A 22609-nucleotide genomic window follows, 5' to 3' on the forward strand; every position below is an offset into this window, starting at 1 on the left:
GGGGGGGGGGTGAAATAAAATTGAAAATAAAATTTCTTATGAAATTTTCCGTTCTCTCTTGATCATGGAGACTGATTTGTTCTTTCAACAATACTGCAAGATTTTCACCTAAGTAACACTTCGTAAGATAATCTTTTTTTTTTCAAAGACAGGTATAGTTGGAATACCCATGTAGTTGACAATAGGGTATCATTACATATCCAGTTTATATATACTCTGAAGTTAAGGAAAGCAAGATATGATTTTGACGTATAAATGATTTCTTGCATCTTTTAATATTTTTTCAACAAAATAAAAAGTTAACTTAGATACAGTTCCCCCCCCCCAAAAAAAAAAAGGAACACAAACATTAGATAACAAACTGTTTACTTTACAAACGAGCTTATACAACTTATTACAATAATGATGGCTGTAAGAGCTATGATATTGAAAAAGAAGTGTCCCAGATCTTGGTTAGACACAGGTAATTAAAATATAGATTGATAATATTGCAGTCTGTCAGCAACTTTCCTCATAAGATACAAACCACTTACAAAAAAAAGTACTTTCCAAAGATTTCTTTTATCGTAAATCGTCACTAGTGTCTTCACCTGCTCACCGCTGCACGTTCCCGTGTGTGAGTGTGAATATGTGTGTGGGGAGGGGTAGTAGCGGCTACATCGTATGGCGGTGTTAAAACCATTAGACCAGTGCGCGTGAGAGAGACCTGGGAAACCACTCCAAGAGAGCAATTGGAAAACAACAATGGGCAATGGGGTTAACGGTCCAACCAGGAAGGAGGAACAGAGTCCCCGTCCCTGGTTCCCTGGTCTAATACAAATTGACATATTTATTGTGGGAAATTGCAGGCGTTGTGAATAAAACTTGCCTACGTTTATAATTGTACGCCGTTTTCATGAATGACAAAAGGGGTACATCATCTTGGCTAAAAAGAGAGAAAAAGTTAGCACCTGTCAAGATTCGAACTAATGTGTTAGCGAGTCCAGCTGCAGATCCTTATCCACTAGTTTTTATTCTTTATCACAGTGCTCCAAGGTAAGAGTGGCTGGGGCTCAGTGGCATGGTGGATATTGAGCTCCTGACTTACATATAGAGGACCCGATTTCGAATCCCGTCAAGTGCCTGCGTCCTTGGAAGTGATTTTTTTTTTTTTTCACCCACCATGTTCCTCAACACCCGAGTGCACAAATAAGTATCTGGCAATGATCACGTAATAAAAGTGACAGGGACCTCTTGTAGCAATGACATCACTAAAGATGCTACTGTGGAAAAGGAATATCTTACTATTATCATTACTATAGATCATTACTATAGATATTTATTATTGGAAGTATTATCAATAACAATATCATTATAGCTCTTCATCACTTTTGACTCGTTACCATGATTACTTGAGAAGGTAATGGATGTGTTCTGTTATGGTGACATCAATTCCACATGTGTTAAAATTATTGTTTTGCACGACAGTCTCAGCACACTCGACGCTTTAGGCACAAAAAAAGAACCATGAAGCGATGAAGTAAATCGTTAAACTGATGTACTGTAGGTGCACGATAGACGCTTTTGCATTCAGACAGGTTGCTGGGCATTGTTAGTGTGGATATAAGTGGTGCGTGCTGATGCATGCCGGGAAAACAACCAGCCAGACGTCTTCCGAAGTGCCTTGCGACACATTGGCCCGAATTCACGAAGGTGGTACAAATGAAACCATGGTTTAAACCATGCACAAAAACCATTGAGCGCCAAGTCTCGCATGGAATATTTCGTTACGAAATCAGTCATTTCGTCGATGAAATGATTATTTTGTAACGACATGACAGCATTTTGTATTTGTTAAACTAAATGAACATTTCGTCCACGAAATAATATTTTCGTTAACGAAACGGTCATTTTGTCGACGAAATGAAAAAATTTCGTAACGAAATATTCCATTCAACACTTGGCGCTCCATGGTTTTTGTCCATGGTTTAAACCATGGTTTCATTTGTACCACCTTCGTGAATTCGGGCCATTGATTCGACGTCTCTTCAATGCTGCCGGTGCAAGCAGATTCGGTATCGGAACACACACTCGACCAGTCTGGTCATAAACCGTGCGATGAGAAAGACGACAGGGGAGAATGATTGTCGTGAACACAACGGTGCACCTGCCTACGGGGATTATGTTTCAGATACGGCAGCGTGTTTCCGCCCCGCCGCTTCGCATCCGAGATATGATATTATTTGACATCGGGAAAGAACTTGTCAAATTTCTATTCATAAGACGTCTCGCACTTCGAATTTGAGATGGAAAAAAGAATCTAGAGTCGGAGACAGAAAATGCTTCTCGAATTTTTGACAGAATCTCTTTTGCATGAAACGGTTAACTGTCTTTCATTCTACGTAATCATGGTAACGGCGAGAAAAAAAAAAGGAGCAACATCTCCATGACAAGTGACAGAAATAAGAAATGTATGATATCATACAAGCATGAGAGAAATTCTAAATGTCACTATCAAAATTAAGAATACACCAGCAGTCATAGATATCAAATGCAATTCTAATCCTAACGTTTCTATAACCTTATGGCATTCTACCTCTGGGAGATTAGACACTACATTGTGCTACAGAAGTAGGCCTAAGTTCATTTCAAGCGCAACGTTGTTGGCAATTTTGAAGACCGGGCAAAGGGACATCTAAAGTTATCGCACAACGCACATAAAAAAAAGAAAGAAAGAAACAAACAAACAAACAAAAAAAACAACGTTTAATCCCTTTATATAGATTCCCTAAAGCAGTTTCAAAAGACAGAGAAAATTTCAATTATCAGAGCTGCCCGATCTAGCATTTTTCAAATTTTTACAAGAAAAACAAACAAACAAACAAACAAACAAACAAACAAACAAACAAACAAATAGCATTGTTTTGGTGCATGGCATGGAAGCTCATGATACGGGAGCATTGTGGCCAAGTCATACGACTTTCGATAGCCCATAGCTGTAAGAAGTCACATATTCGAATCTGTTGTCCCTATCTTACATTTTGCTCCCTAGCCAAACCCCCATCGCTTGCCTCTTTCACATTCCCATCCACGTGTCACTCTCGTTCCCCCACGACACGCGTCTGCTCTCCCCGTGATTATATTTGACAAAATGGTGCCACCGCCATAATTACCTCGACCACAAACCCCCGTCCCCTTCCGGTTGGCGAGGCGTTACCGTCATGATGAGATTTTAAGGGAAAAATTAAAGGAAGATGGCGAAGTTTGTACGCACATTTTCTTTTTCCTTAAAGACTGTAAAAATAGAAGCAAAAAAAAAAAGGAGAAAAAAGAAGATGTCATTGAATTTTGGGAACATCAGACGGTTCGAAATACTTAGTGTTGCTCTGATATCACATGCAATACACTCGCGAGTAATCCTCAAATAAAGTTCTAGTTATGCATAATGTGTTTCCGCAGTACATGGTCATGTGTGATTCAGACCTGATCGTATTTGAAACCCTCTAGTATGAAAATGTCTTTAGGGAAATACCTTTTCTTTGGCAGCTTGGAGGTCGAAAATGTCAATATGGAAGGGAAATAATCCTTCCTATCAGGACAGATGGAAAGTCATTGCCCACACAATCTACTATGAGACGTCATTTCTCTGACTAGGAAATGAACATGCCCGAATGTTTTGACCCTAAAAAACAGCAAAACAAAACAAAAACAGAAACAGCCAAAAAACTGGGGTGTATAGGCCTACTTCATCTTTTCAACTGTGAAATATTACAAAGCATATGCATACAGAACAATAATCAATCATTTATTTTTTTAGTTCAAATGTATTCTGAAATTTCTTTAAACTGAAAAAAAAAAATCAGGGGGTTAAATATGAAACACCAAGCTGCTGGTAGATTTCTGGTGCTCATTAATTGTTAATCTAACACCTTCGAGGGTCATTTCAAAATATAAAGCTAATTTCTAGATAGGTAATTAGTCGCTGTTTTTGTTGTTGATTTTGAACTTCAATAAGACGAATAAGAACTTTCACATAAAGTATTTGAAAAAAAAAGTTGTTAATACATTTACACCACAGTAACACCAGTTGGTGTGGTTTCCCTCTTGCAGCTGGGCTGGTGTTATACCATTGACATTATCACCAGCAGTATCAAATCAACACCAAGTAGTGTCACTGTTGAAAATATCACCAGCTGCCAGTATAAGAGTGTCAAATTAACACCATACCCAGTCGAACACATTTCAACAACATCAAAAAGTACTTTCTACACGATACCGTCATGTCGGTGTGGTCCGGCCTCTATTGCCACTTGATCGGTGTTAGATTTAACACCCATGGTGTTAAATCTAACACAGTCTCTTTTACAGTGTACTGTTAACCACATTGAAGCTATCACTTTATCAATGTCATTGACAGTCTTTGCAGAATGATTTCTAATGTTAAACCGCAGAGACACCAGTCTAAGATTGTCATTATTTATTTAGGTGAAGTTGCAAAGTGTAAAAAGTCAACAAAATATCCTTTGCCTGGTTTGTTCAAATCTATACTGATACGATACTTCACTGAGTTCACGCAAAACAATCTTTCACGGGGGGGGGGGGGTGGGTGTGGTTATCACAGGGTATACTTGAGCAGTGATGAATTTAGCAGTCTATCCTTTAGAATTCACGAGAAATGATAACTCAATATCCATTTCGCCATACAGATAAGAATATGAAGTAAACATCTATTGGTATTCAATGCTCATTAATTTAATAACTTCCCGGAAATATTTACTCATGACCTTGAATAAAATTTCTTTTGTGTTTTGTGATTGACATCCACACGAATATTGAACGCTTAATAAAGCCGAGAGTATACGGGATCAAAGGAACCGACATCTGAAAGTTTGCCCTATTAAAGATGCTCTCACCAATTCAGATTAAATTAATTAGCTCAAAACGAAAAACACGTCGCACGAGCAGAGCAGCGAAATACAAATATACCATGCAATTGGGACGAAAAATGGTCGTGTGTACAAACGTGTATGGCTATTGCCTATTTGATTTTTCATGGTTTCATAGAAAAGATTAATATTCACAATGCATGCGTACAGATATTCAACGTTGGTACCTGGATAGACCTCCTCGTTTTGTAATGACACATATTACGTGTTTTCATTTATATTTCAATCATTCAAAAACAAAGGTTGAATAAGTATATCTGAATCTACTAATTGCGAGTACCTTTATTTCACCACTGTTACAAAACACACACACACACACACACACAGACACACACATAGACACACACAAAACATTCATCAGAAACACACAGTTCATAAATACAGTGATCCGTGATCGATCGATTTCGAAGGAACGAAAATCTTGGAGAGCGGAAAGCGCGGGAAAATAGATTTTGTCTGATGGATTCCCGTTCTATTATCAGTCCATCTGCCAGTTCTGTTGTTTATCCTACACTGGGTTTTATCTGAAAGCCACATTTTTTCTCAAAGCATTTATCGTTTCAAGCAGTGGGATGTCTACTATCGATTGGCTTCAGTCACAGAAAGAAATGTTATTGTAAAAAGAAACAACGCCGTGATGGCAGAATAGAAACGGAGCAGTGACCTTCTTAGCTTCAGGGTCAATAGTGAGAAAGATCGATAGCAAAGAATATATTCTAAAAGTGATCTCTAAAACTCTCTGAATTGCATTGATTTTGATCTAAAGCTCACTGAACTGCATTGATTTTCATTATTCTCTAAAGAATCTACCCTTTGCTGTGTTGAGGAAGACGTTGTCTATGTATTATATCGACAGAGATTTCGAATATGGGGTGTATAGAAACTGTTATTAAAATTTGCATGTTATTCATAATTCAGCATAATTTATACGTTGGAAATATTGAAATGAACTATGACTATTCATGTTAAGTGTTTTTAAGTGTGTATATGGTTGTGTAGTAAAATGTAGTTTGAGCGATGACAGCTCGTTTTTTATTCGGTTCGCAAGATTATGTTTGTTTGTTTTTTTTTTATTCTAGGGCATGGGATTTTTATTCAAAATCACATCAATTACACTATTTTTCTATTGCTCACCAATAAAACAGGAGGAATATCATTTCGGAGGAATTGGTATGCTTTTCAATTTTTGTCTTCTTTTTAAAGCCCAACAGTAATTTTCACAGGAGGGACCGAGGAAGTAAGAATCTTTTAGTGATGCCAAGTGTTTTGTAAAAGGATATCCAGTCATCTGTACGTCTCATGTGTAGATTTATCTTTTCACATTGTCTTTGTAAGGAGGGGACATTGTGTATTTTCAACCCCAAGTTCTATGTGAACGAACTGGAGAATGCGTCGGTGTAGGTTTAATAACAGTGCTCACGTGTACACACATCCACACGAAACGTTCATTTGGTGCCTCACGAACCGGTATCGATCCTGACAAAATCCATACTAGCACACGACTCGTTGTGGAGTCTACGCTCTCACAGCGGTATCGATTAATGCTATTAGCAGTATCGAACAATAGAGAGTGATGACGTAAGAAGAGGAACTTCACACAACAAGGCACGTGTCTATGTTGGAATGTGACTCGCAGCGCGTAATAAGAACTGAACATGGACAATGACAACATACTTGGAAATGATATCAACCAGCCAGCTTAGGATATCCACAAAATGAATATATATTATGCTCATACAATAATCAAACGCAAACAATTATAAGCACATAATGCAGACACGCTGTATAGTCTAAGTATGTATACTTACTCGATATAGAAAGAAAGGCATGCAAGACGATTTGTGGTTTTTTTTTTTCTTCAAAAGGAGCTTAATTAATCAAATAATGGACAAAGAACGGTTCATAATTAATGCAAAGACTTCTTTCCTCTTTTTTCGGGGGGGGGGGGGGGGGGCTGGCTTCTTTTTTTCATTTCTTTCTTCCAATTGAATCCTCGAAGACATTGGTATTCATTAGCATGCATTTCTCGATCTCATTCAAGTACAGTCGTGTCTAATCCACACTGGCATTCCTGGAGTTCAAAGTTCACGTTTGGCTCATCAAAATTATTTCCACTGGCACGTAAGCCTGGTACTAATCGCCTGCTGACAAGTGTTTTTTCTTGTATTAAAACCAATTTGTCTACCTTTAAACTGCCTCTCTATAATTGTTTATAAGCAACTAAACTCATACCGCACTACACGTCACTACCTTCTTCATATAACGTAACTGTCAAACATTAGATTTATTGGAGATGTGTATCAGGTCCATACTTTTTTGAAAAATACAGCATTTACTTTAGGAGTGATGAAAGCTCGTAGCACTTTCCACGAAGGTGAAATCTCCTTTTTTTTCAGAGACAAAACCTCTGTTTAATACACGAAAAAGCAGACGTTTTTATTAGGTTCATTGATGTTATCTTATTTAGATGTGAAATCATCGATCAAGAAATTGCAGTTGACAAAGTGTACAGAAAATTTGATTTAGGTAACATATTTCACAAGCATTAGCGAGAACTGCAAGGCAAGGCTAATGAGTACTTTGTTCATCTGATTTTGCTCTAAACACACACACACACACACACACACACACACATACACACAAACACGTTCCAAAATGATATCACGTAAATGACTATATTTTTGTACGGAAGCTTAAAAGTGCCAACCAGATGACGAGATAAGAAGACGAGAAGACAGGCTAAATACCGAGAAGCCGACTTATTGGAACTCGGCAAGTCGACTTGTTTAGGTCAAGAAGACAAGAAGCCGAGTTGTTGAGTCGATTTGTATTGGACGAGAAGACGAGATGATGAGCTGCCGAAACTCGGCAAGTCGACTTGCTTTGGACAAAAATACAAGATGACGAGTTCTTGGAGCTCAGAAAGTCGACTTGTTTGGGACATGAAGACATGATAACACGTTGTTGAAACTCGGAATATCGACTTGCTTGGGACAAGAAGTCAAGATGACAAGTTATTGAAACTCGGAAAGTCGACTTGTTTGGGACAAAAAGACATGATAACGAGTTGTTGAAACTCGGCAAGTCGACTTGTTTGGGACGATAAGACATGATAACGAGTTGTTGAAACTCGGCAAGTCGACTTGTTGGGGACAAGAAGACATGATAACGAGTTGTTGAAACTCGGAATGTCGACTTGCTTGGGACAAGAAGTCAAGATGACAAGTTGATGAAACTCGGCAAGTCGACTTGTTTGGGACAAAAAGACATGATAACCATTTGTTGAAACCCGGTAAGTGCATCTTGGTTTTTTTTTTGTCTAAACAAAGCGACTTGCCGAGTTTAAACAACTTGCCATCTTGACTTCTTGTCCCAAACAAGTCAACTTTCCGAGTTTCAAAAACTCATTATCATGTCTTCTTGTGCCATACAAGTCAACTTTTCAAGTTCCAAAAACACAACATCTTGTCTTCTTGTCCAAAATAAGTTGACTTGCCGAGTTTCAACAACTCGGCATCTTGTTTTCTTGGTCTAAACAAAGCGACTTGCCGAGTTTTAACAACTTGTCATCTTGACTTCTTGTCCCAAACAAGTCGACTTTCCGAGTTCCAACAACTCAACATCTTGTCTTCTTGTCCAAAATAAGTTGACTTGCCGAGTTTCAACAACTCGGCATCTTGTTTTCTTGTTCTAAACAAGTCGATTTGCAGAGTTTCAAGAACTTGTCATTTTGACTTCTTGTCCCGAACAAGTCGACTTGCCGAGTTCCAACAACTCATTATCATGTCTTCTTGACCAAAATAAGTCGACTTGCCGAGTTCTAGAAACTCGGCTTCTCGGTAGTTAACTAGTTAACTTGTCTTCTCGTCTTCTTTTCTCGTCATCTGGTTGGCACTTTTAAGCTTCCGTATTTTTGTGTACAGAACACAAAAACATTTCTTTATGGCGTTTACAAATTTGTTACGTATATCAATTCCGTGCTCGACTTTCGACATTTTGGGCTTCTTCATCCGTTCATTGCAAGCGCATTGCTTCTGAATTATCGGGGTCAGTGCATTGACAGTGGTAAAGCATATAGGCCGCGCACGCACGTATGTTAGAGTAGGAATGAAAAAAAAAATCTTATTATCTATTTCATCACACACTCACAGTGGTTTGAACCTTGTGCATGCAGGGTCCAGCGATAGATAGTTCTGCGATGATAGATGATAGTTCTGCGATGACATGAATTAATGTATCATTCGGTAAAGCGCATCAACTCATTTGTTGCCCTTTGTTAAATCGATAAGAATCTTTTAGGTGAAAATTGTTGTGACATTTATGCCAAAAAGTGGTGTATATTATGTCATCTGTATTGCCTAAACAATGTCCTTACCGGGCAGGATATACAGCATGTAAGTCCTACTCCTTTTATTGTCACATTCAATCCTTAATTGACAAAAAGCAGAGCACATCGAATATATGAAACAGATTCAGAATAACATTCCATTTATTTACTTCAAAAGAGGTTCAAAAGGACGGAATTATTCAAAATGCAACATTCACCTCATTATGTCCTTAATTATTTTCCTATTTTCCATTTTCCTGCTACTTGCACACGAAAAAGTCACAGCGTTTCATTGTTTCTTGTTTAAAACAACTATTAGCAGCATAATAAAAAGATTGGTAACGAGACAAAATTTGATAATTAGATTGTGATATCTTTACTTATTTTCAATATCTCTTACATTTCTTTGCCAAAGCTTAGGGTTATTATTTTGCTTTTGTTTTTTTACGATATCTCCACCTTGTTATCTTGCAAAACACATTTTGATAATTACATTGCTGTTTTCTAATATGATTACGCAAATACAGAGAAAGAAGATTAGATTTCGCTTCTGATAACACCGATATGTTGCGAATGAAGTAATTCATGGTTTCTTCAGAAACATCTACTGAGAAAAATCAATCATGTGGCTGAGCAGGCAGAACTTCCGCTCCCTGTGTCTTAAATTGCCCGAGAAGAGGAGAATGAAATGGCATTAAACAGCAATCAGTTTTCGAGATCTGTATCATGAGTTTGCCCACTCGTTTTCTCGCGGGTTGATTCATCGATTTATGTCTCCATGGGGAAAATATATTCACATTAGTTATTGTTATCTCGTGGAGGAAAAAGAGAGACAAGAAGAAAGAATGAAAAAGAATCGGATGTTGAGCGATTCTGCGTCCTTATTTCGTCGTGAGACTGAGGAATGTGTATAGCCAGACGTGATTTCGGCTATGTGAGTATAATTTTGATGCTAAATACAAGAAAGACATATTTCCAGAGGAAAGTTTCTTTCTAAGAAATGTTGATGCTCTAGTCCCACTTGTTCGTATGCATTGAAATGATTTTTACCCAATTAATGTACAGGTCTTGCTGTGGGTTATCATGTAAATACCATCAGCGAAGTATATAAATCCATGCACAGACCTTTCGCAGTTTGTTTGTTCGTATTCATTCTGCTTCTCAAATCAAATCAAAATAGATTACATGGCTGGAAAAAGTTAAACAAAACATAACCAAATTGAAAAGGAGCAATACAAAATTGCAGTCTAAACTATGACAAAACCATTCTAAAACATTTATGGTAGCATATGAGTACAAAAACGAACGTACATCTATTGACAAAAATTGGCAATACGCAATCGTCAAAAAAATTAATCATATTATCATTTCACATGAATCTTAAAACAATACTCCAAACTTTATCAAGCTTATTCTAGATGTGTATCCTATTTTGTTGTTGATATTGCTGCTGTGCTACCCTGGCATATTGATGTTTTATAATATTCCTCATTGTAAATGACTTTTTCATTTGTTTCAGTTTCTTAGTAAGTTTTCACCAGCACTTTACATGTGTAACATAAATCTACACATCAATGAATATAAACATGCACCTGAAAATCCAGTGTATATAGATTGAACTTAATTGTCAGGGGTAATCAAAATTGCTGTTATTCTTTTTTTTCACAGCCTCTTCTTATTAGTCAACTATTTGATAGTTTAATATCCTCCACACCTAGTATGACCTCGTCTCATCCATACTACTAATTCTTCTGAACACTAGAAACCACTGCCTCTCGTATTTAAAGGAATATCACCTACTTATTAAAGATATAACTCCTCGGGAAATTAAGCAATATCACTTTAAGATGGCATTTTCTAATATCGAGATGTGACGTCCAAAGTGCGGTAACTTCTAAGGCTTTTTTTCCATCCCTAGATGTCTCGATGTATTGTCCATTAATACGGAAAAGCGCTGTCGTGAATTCGTCGCCATGGCAACAATATTGCGACCACCAAAACCGCCCAAGAAAGGAGAAACGAATCCTGGCTTAAGTCCTTAGGTGTGATTGTGGTTTCCAGTCTGCATGAAGGAGCAATGCGAAATCTTGGTCTGTTCGTTGTTGTGTAGTGATTTCCTTTCGAACATTTTGTGGACCGCTCAGATGCAATAACTTCAAAGAGGGATAAGAATACAGATGATAATCATAACAATGTGTATTTTTATATACATTTAATTCACCGCTATAGGAATTGAAGGTATTGAAATGCACGGTACAACGCCTTATTGCAAATACATGAAAGTAAGATTCAGATTAACACAAACAGTGAAAAAAAAAAGATTGACATAAATTATTAGGAAGTGATCACACACTGGTTAATGTAAATGTGATTTTGATATTATAAGCGTTCATTTGCAGACGGCGTAGAAATGGACGTCAAGTTGTACAGGTTGTTTAATTTTACCTACTTTAGTCTAACAGATATTATTCCGTGTACTGCTTGGAGAAAATGGGCTGGTTTACGCAATATCATAAACAAATTTTACTGAATTTTAGTGAATATATGAAGAAGTGATTTCCAAGATGAAGCTTTTGGATTAAAATACATGACTTGACAAGGCTTAAATATATATATATATATATATATATATATATATATATATAAATTATATGAAGACTTTGTTCGCAAAAACCGATAAGTCCATATTTGCCAAATGGAGATATTTGCGATTAAAGGTCACGAAAAATAAAGAGAATAATACGATTTTTTTTTTTGCTTCTTTTGCCCATAATTTAAAAAATTTACCTTTATACGTAGTGACCAATATATCATTTAAAAGGTATTATTTTGTACTTTATGACAGAGACCGTACATCAAAATCAAAAATGGACTTGTCGGTTTTTGCGAGCAAACTCTTCATATATATATATATATATATATATATATACGTATACCTCATGGCTTATCAGTATAATTTTGTAAATTTACAACGATTTAGATGAAGAGAACAACCTTAAAATGATCGACCCTCAATATTATTACTCATCCGCTCCCCCATTTTCCCTATGTCGTGTGCCCAAGCCCAACCCGCCCGACAACTTCTTCGCACACAATCCTGACTGCTTGCTGACGCACAGTAATATCCGTTACCTGTACAGGATATTTGAGATTTCTCACCCTCACGCACTCCTTCTATAAGAAAAAAGAAAGAAAAAAGAAAGGGGTGGGGGAACAAATATTTCCATGGTTTCCGATCCCCCCCCCCTCCCCATCGATGCGCAGATGAGCTAAAGTGTAGCCCGAGCGAGGTTAATGCTGAGAAGTGTAGAGAGCACAATGGGTTGTATGGGACCGGAAAGGTGCGGAGACGGCTGACGTAAAGCCAGAAATTATGATTGAGTCATTGGGACTGGCAAATACGGCCGTAAATGCAAATCAGGGTCGGAATAATAACAGTGGTCTACAAATGCCAATTTCGGTGTCTGTATGACACATATCGACCCCCCCCCCCCCCACGAAAAAAAAGGGGGCTCGTTGTTAGGGCTCGTTGTTGATGCGGAAAAGGAGTAGAAGTGCCCCTCCCTCCCACGCCCCTCTCTAGCTTCCCGCACACTGACATGGTAGCATCGATTTCATTTCACCTGGATTTAGTCGTCCCTGAATTTACCTTCTCCACCATGGGGGAACCGTGTCCTATTTCAACCACAGAAACCACCCATCTCTAAACTTTTCTAGCAGACTCGTATACAGGCACTCGTCAGGTTAGGTCGCCTCCACCTTCAGTGCTTTCTATAGGGCATGTGTATCACTATTCGTTCCAAGATCGATCAGTGTTCAAATACTGACCGTTATCTTGGATATTTGCACATACACACAGACAGGCATAAACAGACAGACAGACACAAACACCCGCGCGCACACACACACACACACACACACACACTACGTATTATTCGACTGCCGAGGTGCACTGTACATAGTTACATATAAGGATGCAATATGAATAACTGTTAACCAACCACGAGAAGAGGTATACAATCTCATAAAAATAAATACATCTCTATATGAATTGTTAATGATAACAATTATTATTATGAGAGCAACGATAATACCAATAGTCGTGAAATAGTGAACATGATACAAATTTCTAAAGGGCAGACATCATGCATTTTACAAACTTTACATACAACAAATTTTATATTACTTATATCATAAACAATGAAATAAAGGAGATACGTTTGTGCCTTTACCCATTTCAAAGTGTTTATCTTACACTGTATTTTCAATGAATGAAGAGTAACTTTAATTTACAATACTGGGTGCTACTAACGCAAAATTTCGATCTCCGACTTTATTTTTGGTCGTGAGCAATGATGAGTGATGGAGTTTGGGAGTTGCGGGAGTAAGATTTCTTGGAAACTCTGAAGGTTTTATGTTTAAAAGATGTAAGCTGTTTTCAAAAATTTCTTGAAAATGCTATTATAATAGGGGTCCTTGTTAAGGATATTAGAATCGAACTCACGTCTTGGGATAGCACAGTTAACACGCCCCTCTCGCTGGGGAATATGATACTTATTAGAGATAGTTGTTTGACTAGAGTGTTTAGGTTATTCGTTCCCCAATTATACCGTGACATTCATGCCCTGTTCATCGGACAGTTTTCCAGATAGAATACGCTTTCTACCCCTCCCCCTTCGTCCTACATCCATATATACAGGTTCATCTTATTCTCTCTCGAGAATGAAGGCATATACACAAGAATCATACACATGTATTCATACAGATTGTCAGGCAATACTGAATGATAGACAGGGCTGACATTTCACAAGATGTGATTCTGATCGGCATTACCTACATTTGATGCCTTGCGCCTGAGACCTTTAAGCTTAAACCTATCATTACGGCCTCCCAGAAGCTATAGTTTACGAATATTCTAAGTGACTAGTTTGTGCGCGCACATCCCTCACAACCGTAAAGGAAAGCGCGCGCTGACGTGTATTCATGAAATCATTATTCCATAAATCGTTAATGAAAATGGTCTGGCGCACGTACGATGAACTCTTGGTCAAACCAAAGTTGTAGCAAGCCAGAACAAGAAAAAACAAGAAAAAAAAAACACGATTGCAGACGGTATAATAAGACTTCAAAAATCTGAATATATTTGAGATTTGGTGCTGTCAGGTTAAGCCTGCTGAATCTCACTCAATCCTTAGCGGGAGAAAAAAATGTTATTACAGCCGCGAGAAATACACACTGTGCCGCATGGAAAATGACACGAGTGTTTGCGTAGACGGGATAAATGCTGACGTGCCGCAAATCACACTGTTTCATAATCTCCTCAAATGTGAGTGCTATCGACATGTTTCAATAAGGTATAAGCGCACTTGCAGACAAACACATGCACACACATACCCACATTGACACAGCATTAGATATATCATGTACACAGTCAAACCCGTCAAAAGCTGCCACCTATAGGCAACAAAAAGAGCGGCCGCTATGATATAGACAGGTGACCGCTATAGACAGGTAAATTGGTGTGTATTGCATACATGTATACATGTATCATTATTTCACATCTACTCAGTTCACATGTATGAGTATACGCATGCTCATGCTTCATGCATTGAATAATGCCGTTGTTGATTGAGCTATTGCACAATTACAGCGTGCAGACAGCAAGCAAGCTTTTCATGAGTTCATTATTATGCCTGATTGATGTGTAAATGCATCGAACGCGATCACTGAACTGTTTTTTTTTTTTTATCTCGCAGTGGCCGCATACGGCATGTGGCTGCTATAGATAGGTGGCCGCTAAGGCAGGTTTGACTATATGATTACATACCTAATACCTATATACACACATACATGCATTATGTAGAAACACATCAACAAAGTATGCACTGTTTTAAGCAAAAAAATAGGACTTTTGTACAGAATGCGACACTTCGTCTCTAAACAAATACTGCTACTGTTATAATGTTTTTATTCTACCTCACATAATCTACGGATTGGAGGTCTGGAGCGGAACCAAAAAAAAAAAACTTTCTTAAATCCTATTCTAATTCTACAAAAAGAGAATGTCGAGAGTGATAACATGCCAAAGTTTCAGGCATCACTCAGCACCTTTATTGTATGAACTAAAATTATTGGATGTATTAAAGGAATATACGTAGATACCTTATTGGAATATCTATCTGTGATCTATATTGAACGATAACCTACCTCATAAAGCATCGTATTATTTTTCTCATATTGACCATACATACGAAACAAGAAACACAGAAATGTGCAATTTTAAACTGTCAGAACAGAATTAGGGAAGCGATCAATAGCATAATATGTATTCAGGTGTTGAAATATGGAACAATCTTTCAACTGATTTACGTTATACATCCTCTTGTAAAAATTTTTGTAAAGTCTTCAAAAAGAATTTATTGGAAGAATACACATAATAAGAATAAACTTGTTTATTTTGTAATCCACAAAGCAAAAACTTCAATTCTAGTAATATAAGTAAAGTAAGTACACTTATCAATTTCAAAATGTTAATCTTGTACATAGTGTAAATACACTTGTTTATAATGTAAATAGTTTTCTTGTTGAATCTATATATTCTTCTTTTGTATTCAAGGGCCAACGTCCACCAGCGTTGCTATTTGTTGGACCCTCTTACCAAATTTGTAAATATGTTTGTACTTTCATATTCATATTGTTCATAAGTTTGATTCTATACTGTCATGTCTTGTATTCCTGTTAATTGTATTATTATTATTGTATTCTCAATGATTGTATAAATTATCTGTGATTGTAAACTTGAACTTAAAAATTTGGTAATAAATCATTCATTCATTCATTCATTCATTCATTCATGTACGTACATAGGCCCTACAAACATAGTGATATAGGCCTACTACGTACTTGAGACTCGTAAGCAAGCGGCTGTATCCAAGGTGACCCGTTCACACACATTTTCTCTCAGGGGGAGTTCCAGTGACAACATGAAGCAAGTGACTGCTACGAACAGGTTACCGCTAACACGGATGTAACGCATGCATTTAACGCTCTGCGAAGTTATTATGTTAAAAATGGACATTTCAATTATGGTGCTCTAAGAAAGTGACTTGTGACCACCAAGCACATGATGACGTTATCCCGTTGAATCTCTGCGAAGATCAAGCGTAGAATGAACAACGACAATCGTTTGAAACTTAAAGCAAACCTTGACGCTCACTTCTGCGCTCTGTTGGAAGTTAGATATTACATAGTTCACTTAATTTGCATTCCTGCTACCTAAAATTAGCCAAATATAAATACTAAATGTAGATGAAGATGTATGGATCCTCTCCTGTAAAGGTCGAGCGATGACGTGAACATAGTATCACCGTCATACAAAACGTAATCGCTTTTCTATCATAATTGCAAAACACAAGATGGGGAGAGTAGGAGTTTGTAAAAAAAAAAAGAGATAATAATAAACGAGCGAATTATTCATGATCTCAGGCGAGATCAATATTCTTTTTATTCTTCTTGTTCCTGCATTTATAATCTGTTTTTTTTTTTTTTTTTTTGCTTGTATACTCGGCAGCTTCACTTTTATGGATCATCATTACCGATATGATTTGATCTTTTTCCTTTCTTCTATTCCCTTCTGCCCTTTGGCATTAGTTCTCCCGGCGCTTCATTGTTTCGTAACCTCCTTCGATTCTATTCTTCTTCTCTCTTCCAATTCTGTTTTACTTCTTCTTCTTCTTCTTCTCTCTTTCTCTCTTTCTCTCTTTCTCTCTTTGGCATTTCATTTTCTCCGATATTTGTCGGCGAAAAAGTGTGAAAATGTCTCAACGATGATTCACCTAACTCTTCTTCTTCTTCTTTTTTTTCCCCTTGAGCGTGACTGATTCTTATCATAATGACATTTAAATGCCCAGCTTCGATGCAGCAGATATCTTTTCAGATGAAACTGGAATGAGATGACATAATTGAGCAAGCGCCCTGATGTGGGACAAAGAAAATGTGTTTCTTTTTGGGACAAACGGCACATTCCCGAAGCTGTTCAGGTGTCGTCTGCTTTTCCTCCGCGTCGGTAAACAACATGAAATGTATCCACCAACCAGCAAGCACCAGTGAGGCGCCCTCTTTTTGCGAGTTATTCTAAGAAAAAGTTCGACGCCGCGAAGCTGCGTATATACAACACACACAAAAAAGGGGAAGGATATCAGTAACAAATGCTACTAGATACCAGAGCCCCATAGTGGCGTTGTGCGTTTCTTTATAAGAAGGGAGTGCATAGGTAACTGGAGCAGGATATCAGAGTGGATTTCTTCAAACAACAGACGGCTACTTCTTGACAGGAGGCGGGAAAGAGTGCTGGGTATGTTCGGCATGGGATTTCTTCTGTCAAAGAGGGGCCGTACACGTTCAGTGCTGCAGTGTAGCAAACACACTATTCCATCAACCCCATGAGTCCCGCGCGCGTAAAACAAGTGGGCTAACATTTGCATACGAGAGGGCTGGGAAAAGTAAATTCGAGCGTTGTGCATTCATACTCAAAAGGTGGCGTTGGATGTAGCTATTGGCAGGTAAAATGCTGATGTGTTAGTAGTGTGACACTGTTTGCATATGTGTGCCTGAGTGCGTGTGGGTGTGCGTGTGCATGTGTGTGTGTGTTTGTGTGTGTGTGTGTGTGTGTGTGTGTGTTTGTGTGTGTACCAAATGTTTCAATACTACAATTGTAGATATATCAAGTTGACGAAAGAGGACAAATCAGTTTTTGCATTTGAACTCTTCATAGAAAATATTTGCGCTGCAACGCGAGAAAAGGGTGCTTTGTGCTGTCGGCCGCGCACAAACGCCATAAACGATAAAACGGCGCGGAAATCTGATTAAACAAAAAAAGATCAGCTATAAGCTTGCTGCGCGGGCATGCAAAAACGCATCAAAAAGGTTGCAGGATTTGGGCAAAACATGATTTCTAAATGTCATAATTTAGGTATTTAGGAAAGGGATTTCAGAAAACGGTTTGAGTATCTAAATATGTGAGAATTCATTCTACAATGTGACGATGAAAACTCATTCACGGTATTTTATGCCCTGGGAGCCCCTTTCTCGCGCCATTATATGAGCCCATATTCGAGATAGGACAATAGTGCTAAAAGTTTTAAGAGCTTTCCATTGTCTTTAGATATATATCATCGTCAAGACTCTTGAAGAAGGTGTATGACGCCGAAATTTTTAGTCAAATGTAACATGTAATATATATATATATATATATATATATACATATATATATATATATATATATATATATATATATATATGTATATATACATATATATATATGTATACTGAGTATATTATGTATACATATACACTCAACCAAAAAAAGTAAGTTCCCCTCTAGCATTTTTTTAAATATATCTCAAAAAGTATTTTACCGATATTCATAATTCAAACGGGAATGGATAGGAAATGTTATTACTCATAACACGGATGGCACATCATTGTCACCAGATATCATTATTGGTGTGAAAAAATGCATTTTATGTCAAAATGCATGGAAAAAAAGTTGCACCTTTGTGATTTGCGTTGATTTTAAAACAAATAATCAAACAATCACTCATCATTCTGAACTTTTAAACCTGGTTTATTGCATATTTCTCTATCTCTTTCTTTCCATGAGCATACAGTGTATTTAATAATTGATATGTCCACCATCCGTTTCAATGACCAGCCGGCATGTCTTTCTCATACTGTTAACTAAAGTTTGTACTTGGCGCTGCTCAATGTTGGTCCATACTCTCTGCAAGATGCGCTGGTATTCTTGCATGGAAGTGTCATCTTTCACCTTCTTGCTCGCTTTCCGCTTAATGATATCCTAAAGTTTCTCTGTTGGATTACAGTCAGGGGATCTTACAGGCCACTCCATACGTTCGATGCCATTTTCCTCAACCCCAGCTTCAAGGAAAGCTGTAGCTCTCCTTCTTTCAAAAATTTGCAGACGCGGCATGATGCAAAATGGCCATAATCACATTAATGTGATCAACCCAAATTGGAATTAAAAAGCACATGGCTTCGACCAACATTTTCATATTGAAAAGGCCTATTGTTTAAAAAGTATGCATAAGATCTGTTTTATAGGGAAGCACATTGTACCTGAAGAAATTCCTGAGAATTACATAACAATTCAAAAAGGTTATTTGCTAACTTGCATAGGAAATGTACACAATATGCTTTATATAACCTATTAAGTGCAACTTTTTTCCCATGCATTTTGACTTAAAATGCATTCTATCACACCGATAATAATATCTGGTGGCAATGACATGCCATTCATGTTATGCGTAATAAAATTCCTTATCCATTTCAGTTTGAATTATGAAAATAGGTAAAATACTTTTTGAGATATATCCAAAAATGCTAGGGGAAACTTACTTTTTAGGTCGAGTGTATATACAGTCAAACCTGCCTTAGCGGCCACCTCTCTATAGCGGCCACCTGTCTACAGCGGCCACTGAAAAATCCCCCCGAGAGAAAAGCCATGTTAAAGACCCTGTGTATAGCGGCCACCTGTCTAACGCGGCCAGCGGCCACAAATTTTGTTTCCCGCGGTAGATTTTAACCTGTCTATAGCGGCCAAAAACCCGATGGAGCCGTAGCCGAGCCGATAATTCAGCGTGTTTTTCTGCTTTTTAGCCGTGCCAGTCATTCCCGGGCAGCGTTCAGTGATCGCTACCGCTGCATTCATCACTTATTCAGTCACAATAATGCACTAGTGTTAAGCTTTCTTCATGACTGTGCACATGCTACATGTATACTACTGTGCGACAATTTCATAAACACCGGCATTGTTCTATGCATGATACACACGTGTGCATACGTACACACATACATGTACATGTAGGCAATGCACACAAAGTTGGATCACCTGTCTATAGCGGCCACCTGTCTATAACGGCCACTTTTTCCGTATCCCTTGTGTGGCCGCTATAGACAGGTTTGACTGTATATGCATATATATGTTGTTGTTTTTTTTACGAGTCACCCCGCGACCAATGTGACAGAACAAAAAGGTTGAAAAGAATGAAGAAAGCCTATTTAATTATCATACTCCGCGTTCGGATCTGGGTTTCAGATAAAATGATATAGGCCTACTGACGATATCCATCAATTCTGAGGTTAGAAATCAGTATTAAGAATTTCGAGAGGAAAGAATGTTTACCGATAAATCAGGCGTTTGGAAAAGCATTGCTCGAAGGAAATCTTTTTGATATTCCTGGATTAAAAACAGAACTGCATAAATCATAAACATTACCAAAACAAACCGCAAATAAGCGCATTGCGCATACACACACACGAGCGCGCGCGTACACACACACACACACACAAACACACACCGACTGCATATATGTTTGTATGTATCATTGTATATACGTAATTTACTACACAATCGATTCATGTATGAATGATAGACATGAATGTTTATGCCTTTCTGCATTCATTTATATATATATATATATATATATATATATATATACACAAAAATAACATGTATAGGCCTACATTATCACATAAGTATCCGACGAATATTATTCTTATCTAATGTTCACCCGTTAATTTCTTTTCTACTTGCTTAGGAGGGCACTTGTACCGCATTGAAAGTGCAGTACATCTAAAGTAGAACAAAACTTGTAATAAATAACTAATGTACTAATGAACATGCACACACACACACACACACACACACTCGAGCAAAACCAATATCAGTGATTTACCATATAGGAAAATGTTACGGTGGATGCTTATCGCATGTAGCGCTACAGGGCAAACTTACAATTCTCGTCATTATCATAAAAACTGGGCCACAGATAGTATCACACCCAATGGCGTAAGCATAGTAATTTTTCGCAGTGTAGATGATATTATCCGGCAATTAATATCAGGTGAGTATGTGTAAATATTTCACATTCCAAGGAGAGCACTGAACATTTCTTACCCGACTTTGCCAGAAGGATAACCAGGAAAATCCTCCGTCAACGAAATATTATCATGACAAATCCAGAAGTATGGTCTCCAAAGCCTTTGGGTGCGGGCATTTATCTAGCTCCAATGTATTCCTTCCATTTGCACCTTTCTGCAGCAGCTATAAGGTTCGTTACAACACATTTAAAGTGTCTCCTTCACGCGCGGGGCGGGCGATTGCATGCAGTTTTGACGGGGAAGGCGCCCCGATCAACACACAGTCCCGCCTCGGAATTAAAGAACTTCTCCTGTCCTCTTGTCCCGCTGTGCGACTATGAGCGAAGGTAAACAGAGACGAGGTCCCGTCTATTGACCGTGCCTTACAAGACCGGAATATGTGAGCAAACTTTTGCAAACAGAACACTCCAACGGTTTCGGGCAGCGCTAATAATTTCGATAGGACTCAATTTAAGTAGCCGTTTCAGACAGGCTGGAGTGAATGTACAGCCGAGAGAGAGAGAGAGTGTGTGTGTGTGTGTGCGTGACTGTTAAAACATCCACGTTTGAAATGTCCAATGCGTTCGAATGCTGGGAGCATTAAAGCATGTTAGTTGTTGGGAATTTACACATTGCACATGCTGAACGGAAAGAAAAATCTGAAAAGCTTGATTTTGCTTGTTTTTTTTTTCTTTTTGCACAAGCTGGATAGCTATAGTAATGAGCGAAAAAAAAGAAGGCGTTAACAACTTCTGTTTTTTTACAAAACAGCAATAGAAAAGAGAAATCGATTTATTGAATATTCTATTGCACACGACTTACGTAGCAGACTATACTATAAAAAGGCAAAGTTCGCAATCAGTCTACAAGCTTGCGGCGGACACGCCGCGGTGAGTGCGCGAGTACTTTCCCATACAAATACCAGGTTGACACACACACGCACACACACACACATACTGTAATACGAGAACACATCTGACCACATGCATAGCACATGCATCTCATTGTGCAACTACACCCTAATTTCGAAGAATTATCGAAACCACCGACAGACGCATGATAACAATGGTACAAGTTAGGACACACGGCTAGCGAAAAGAGGAAAATCTGAGATCTGAATATAAAAAGAAAAGAACAAAACAAATGACGTTGTTTTTGTGCACGCCTAGAGGTAACGTTTTGCCGTCATGATTAATAGTCACGCGCTATTAAACGATTCCAAATCGATTCAAACAAGACACAGGACTAAGTCCGAGAAATTTTCTGTTTTTTCTCTATTCACTCTGTCTCTCATATCTATTTATTTATTTATTTATTTATGTATTTATTTATTTATTTATCTATTTATTTATTTGCTTATTTATTAATTATTTGTCTATCTATCTATTTATCTATCTATCTATCTATCTATCTTTTTTTC

General features: G+C 37.8%; 1 protein-coding gene across 1 annotated transcript in view; it reads right to left on the reverse strand.

Moving 5' to 3' along the window:
* The window catches only part of LOC139738331 (potassium voltage-gated channel unc-103-like), a 226115-nt gene extending 204822 nt beyond the window's left edge, over positions 1-21293 (reverse strand). The window contains exon 1 of the mRNA XM_071648972.1: positions 21227-21293. The gene's annotated coding sequence lies outside the window, so the exon portion shown is untranslated. The remainder of the gene's footprint in view (positions 1-21226) is intronic.
* Between the last annotated feature and the right edge of the window lie 1316 nt (positions 21294-22609).

Source organism: Diadema antillarum, unplaced genomic scaffold (assembly GCF_040938485.1).
Source record: "Diadema antillarum isolate AM-2024a unplaced genomic scaffold, OU_Dant_1.0 seq00000735_RagTag, whole genome shotgun sequence".
In the NCBI taxonomy this organism is placed as follows: Eukaryota; Metazoa; Echinodermata; class Echinoidea; order Diadematoida; family Diadematidae; genus Diadema; species Diadema antillarum.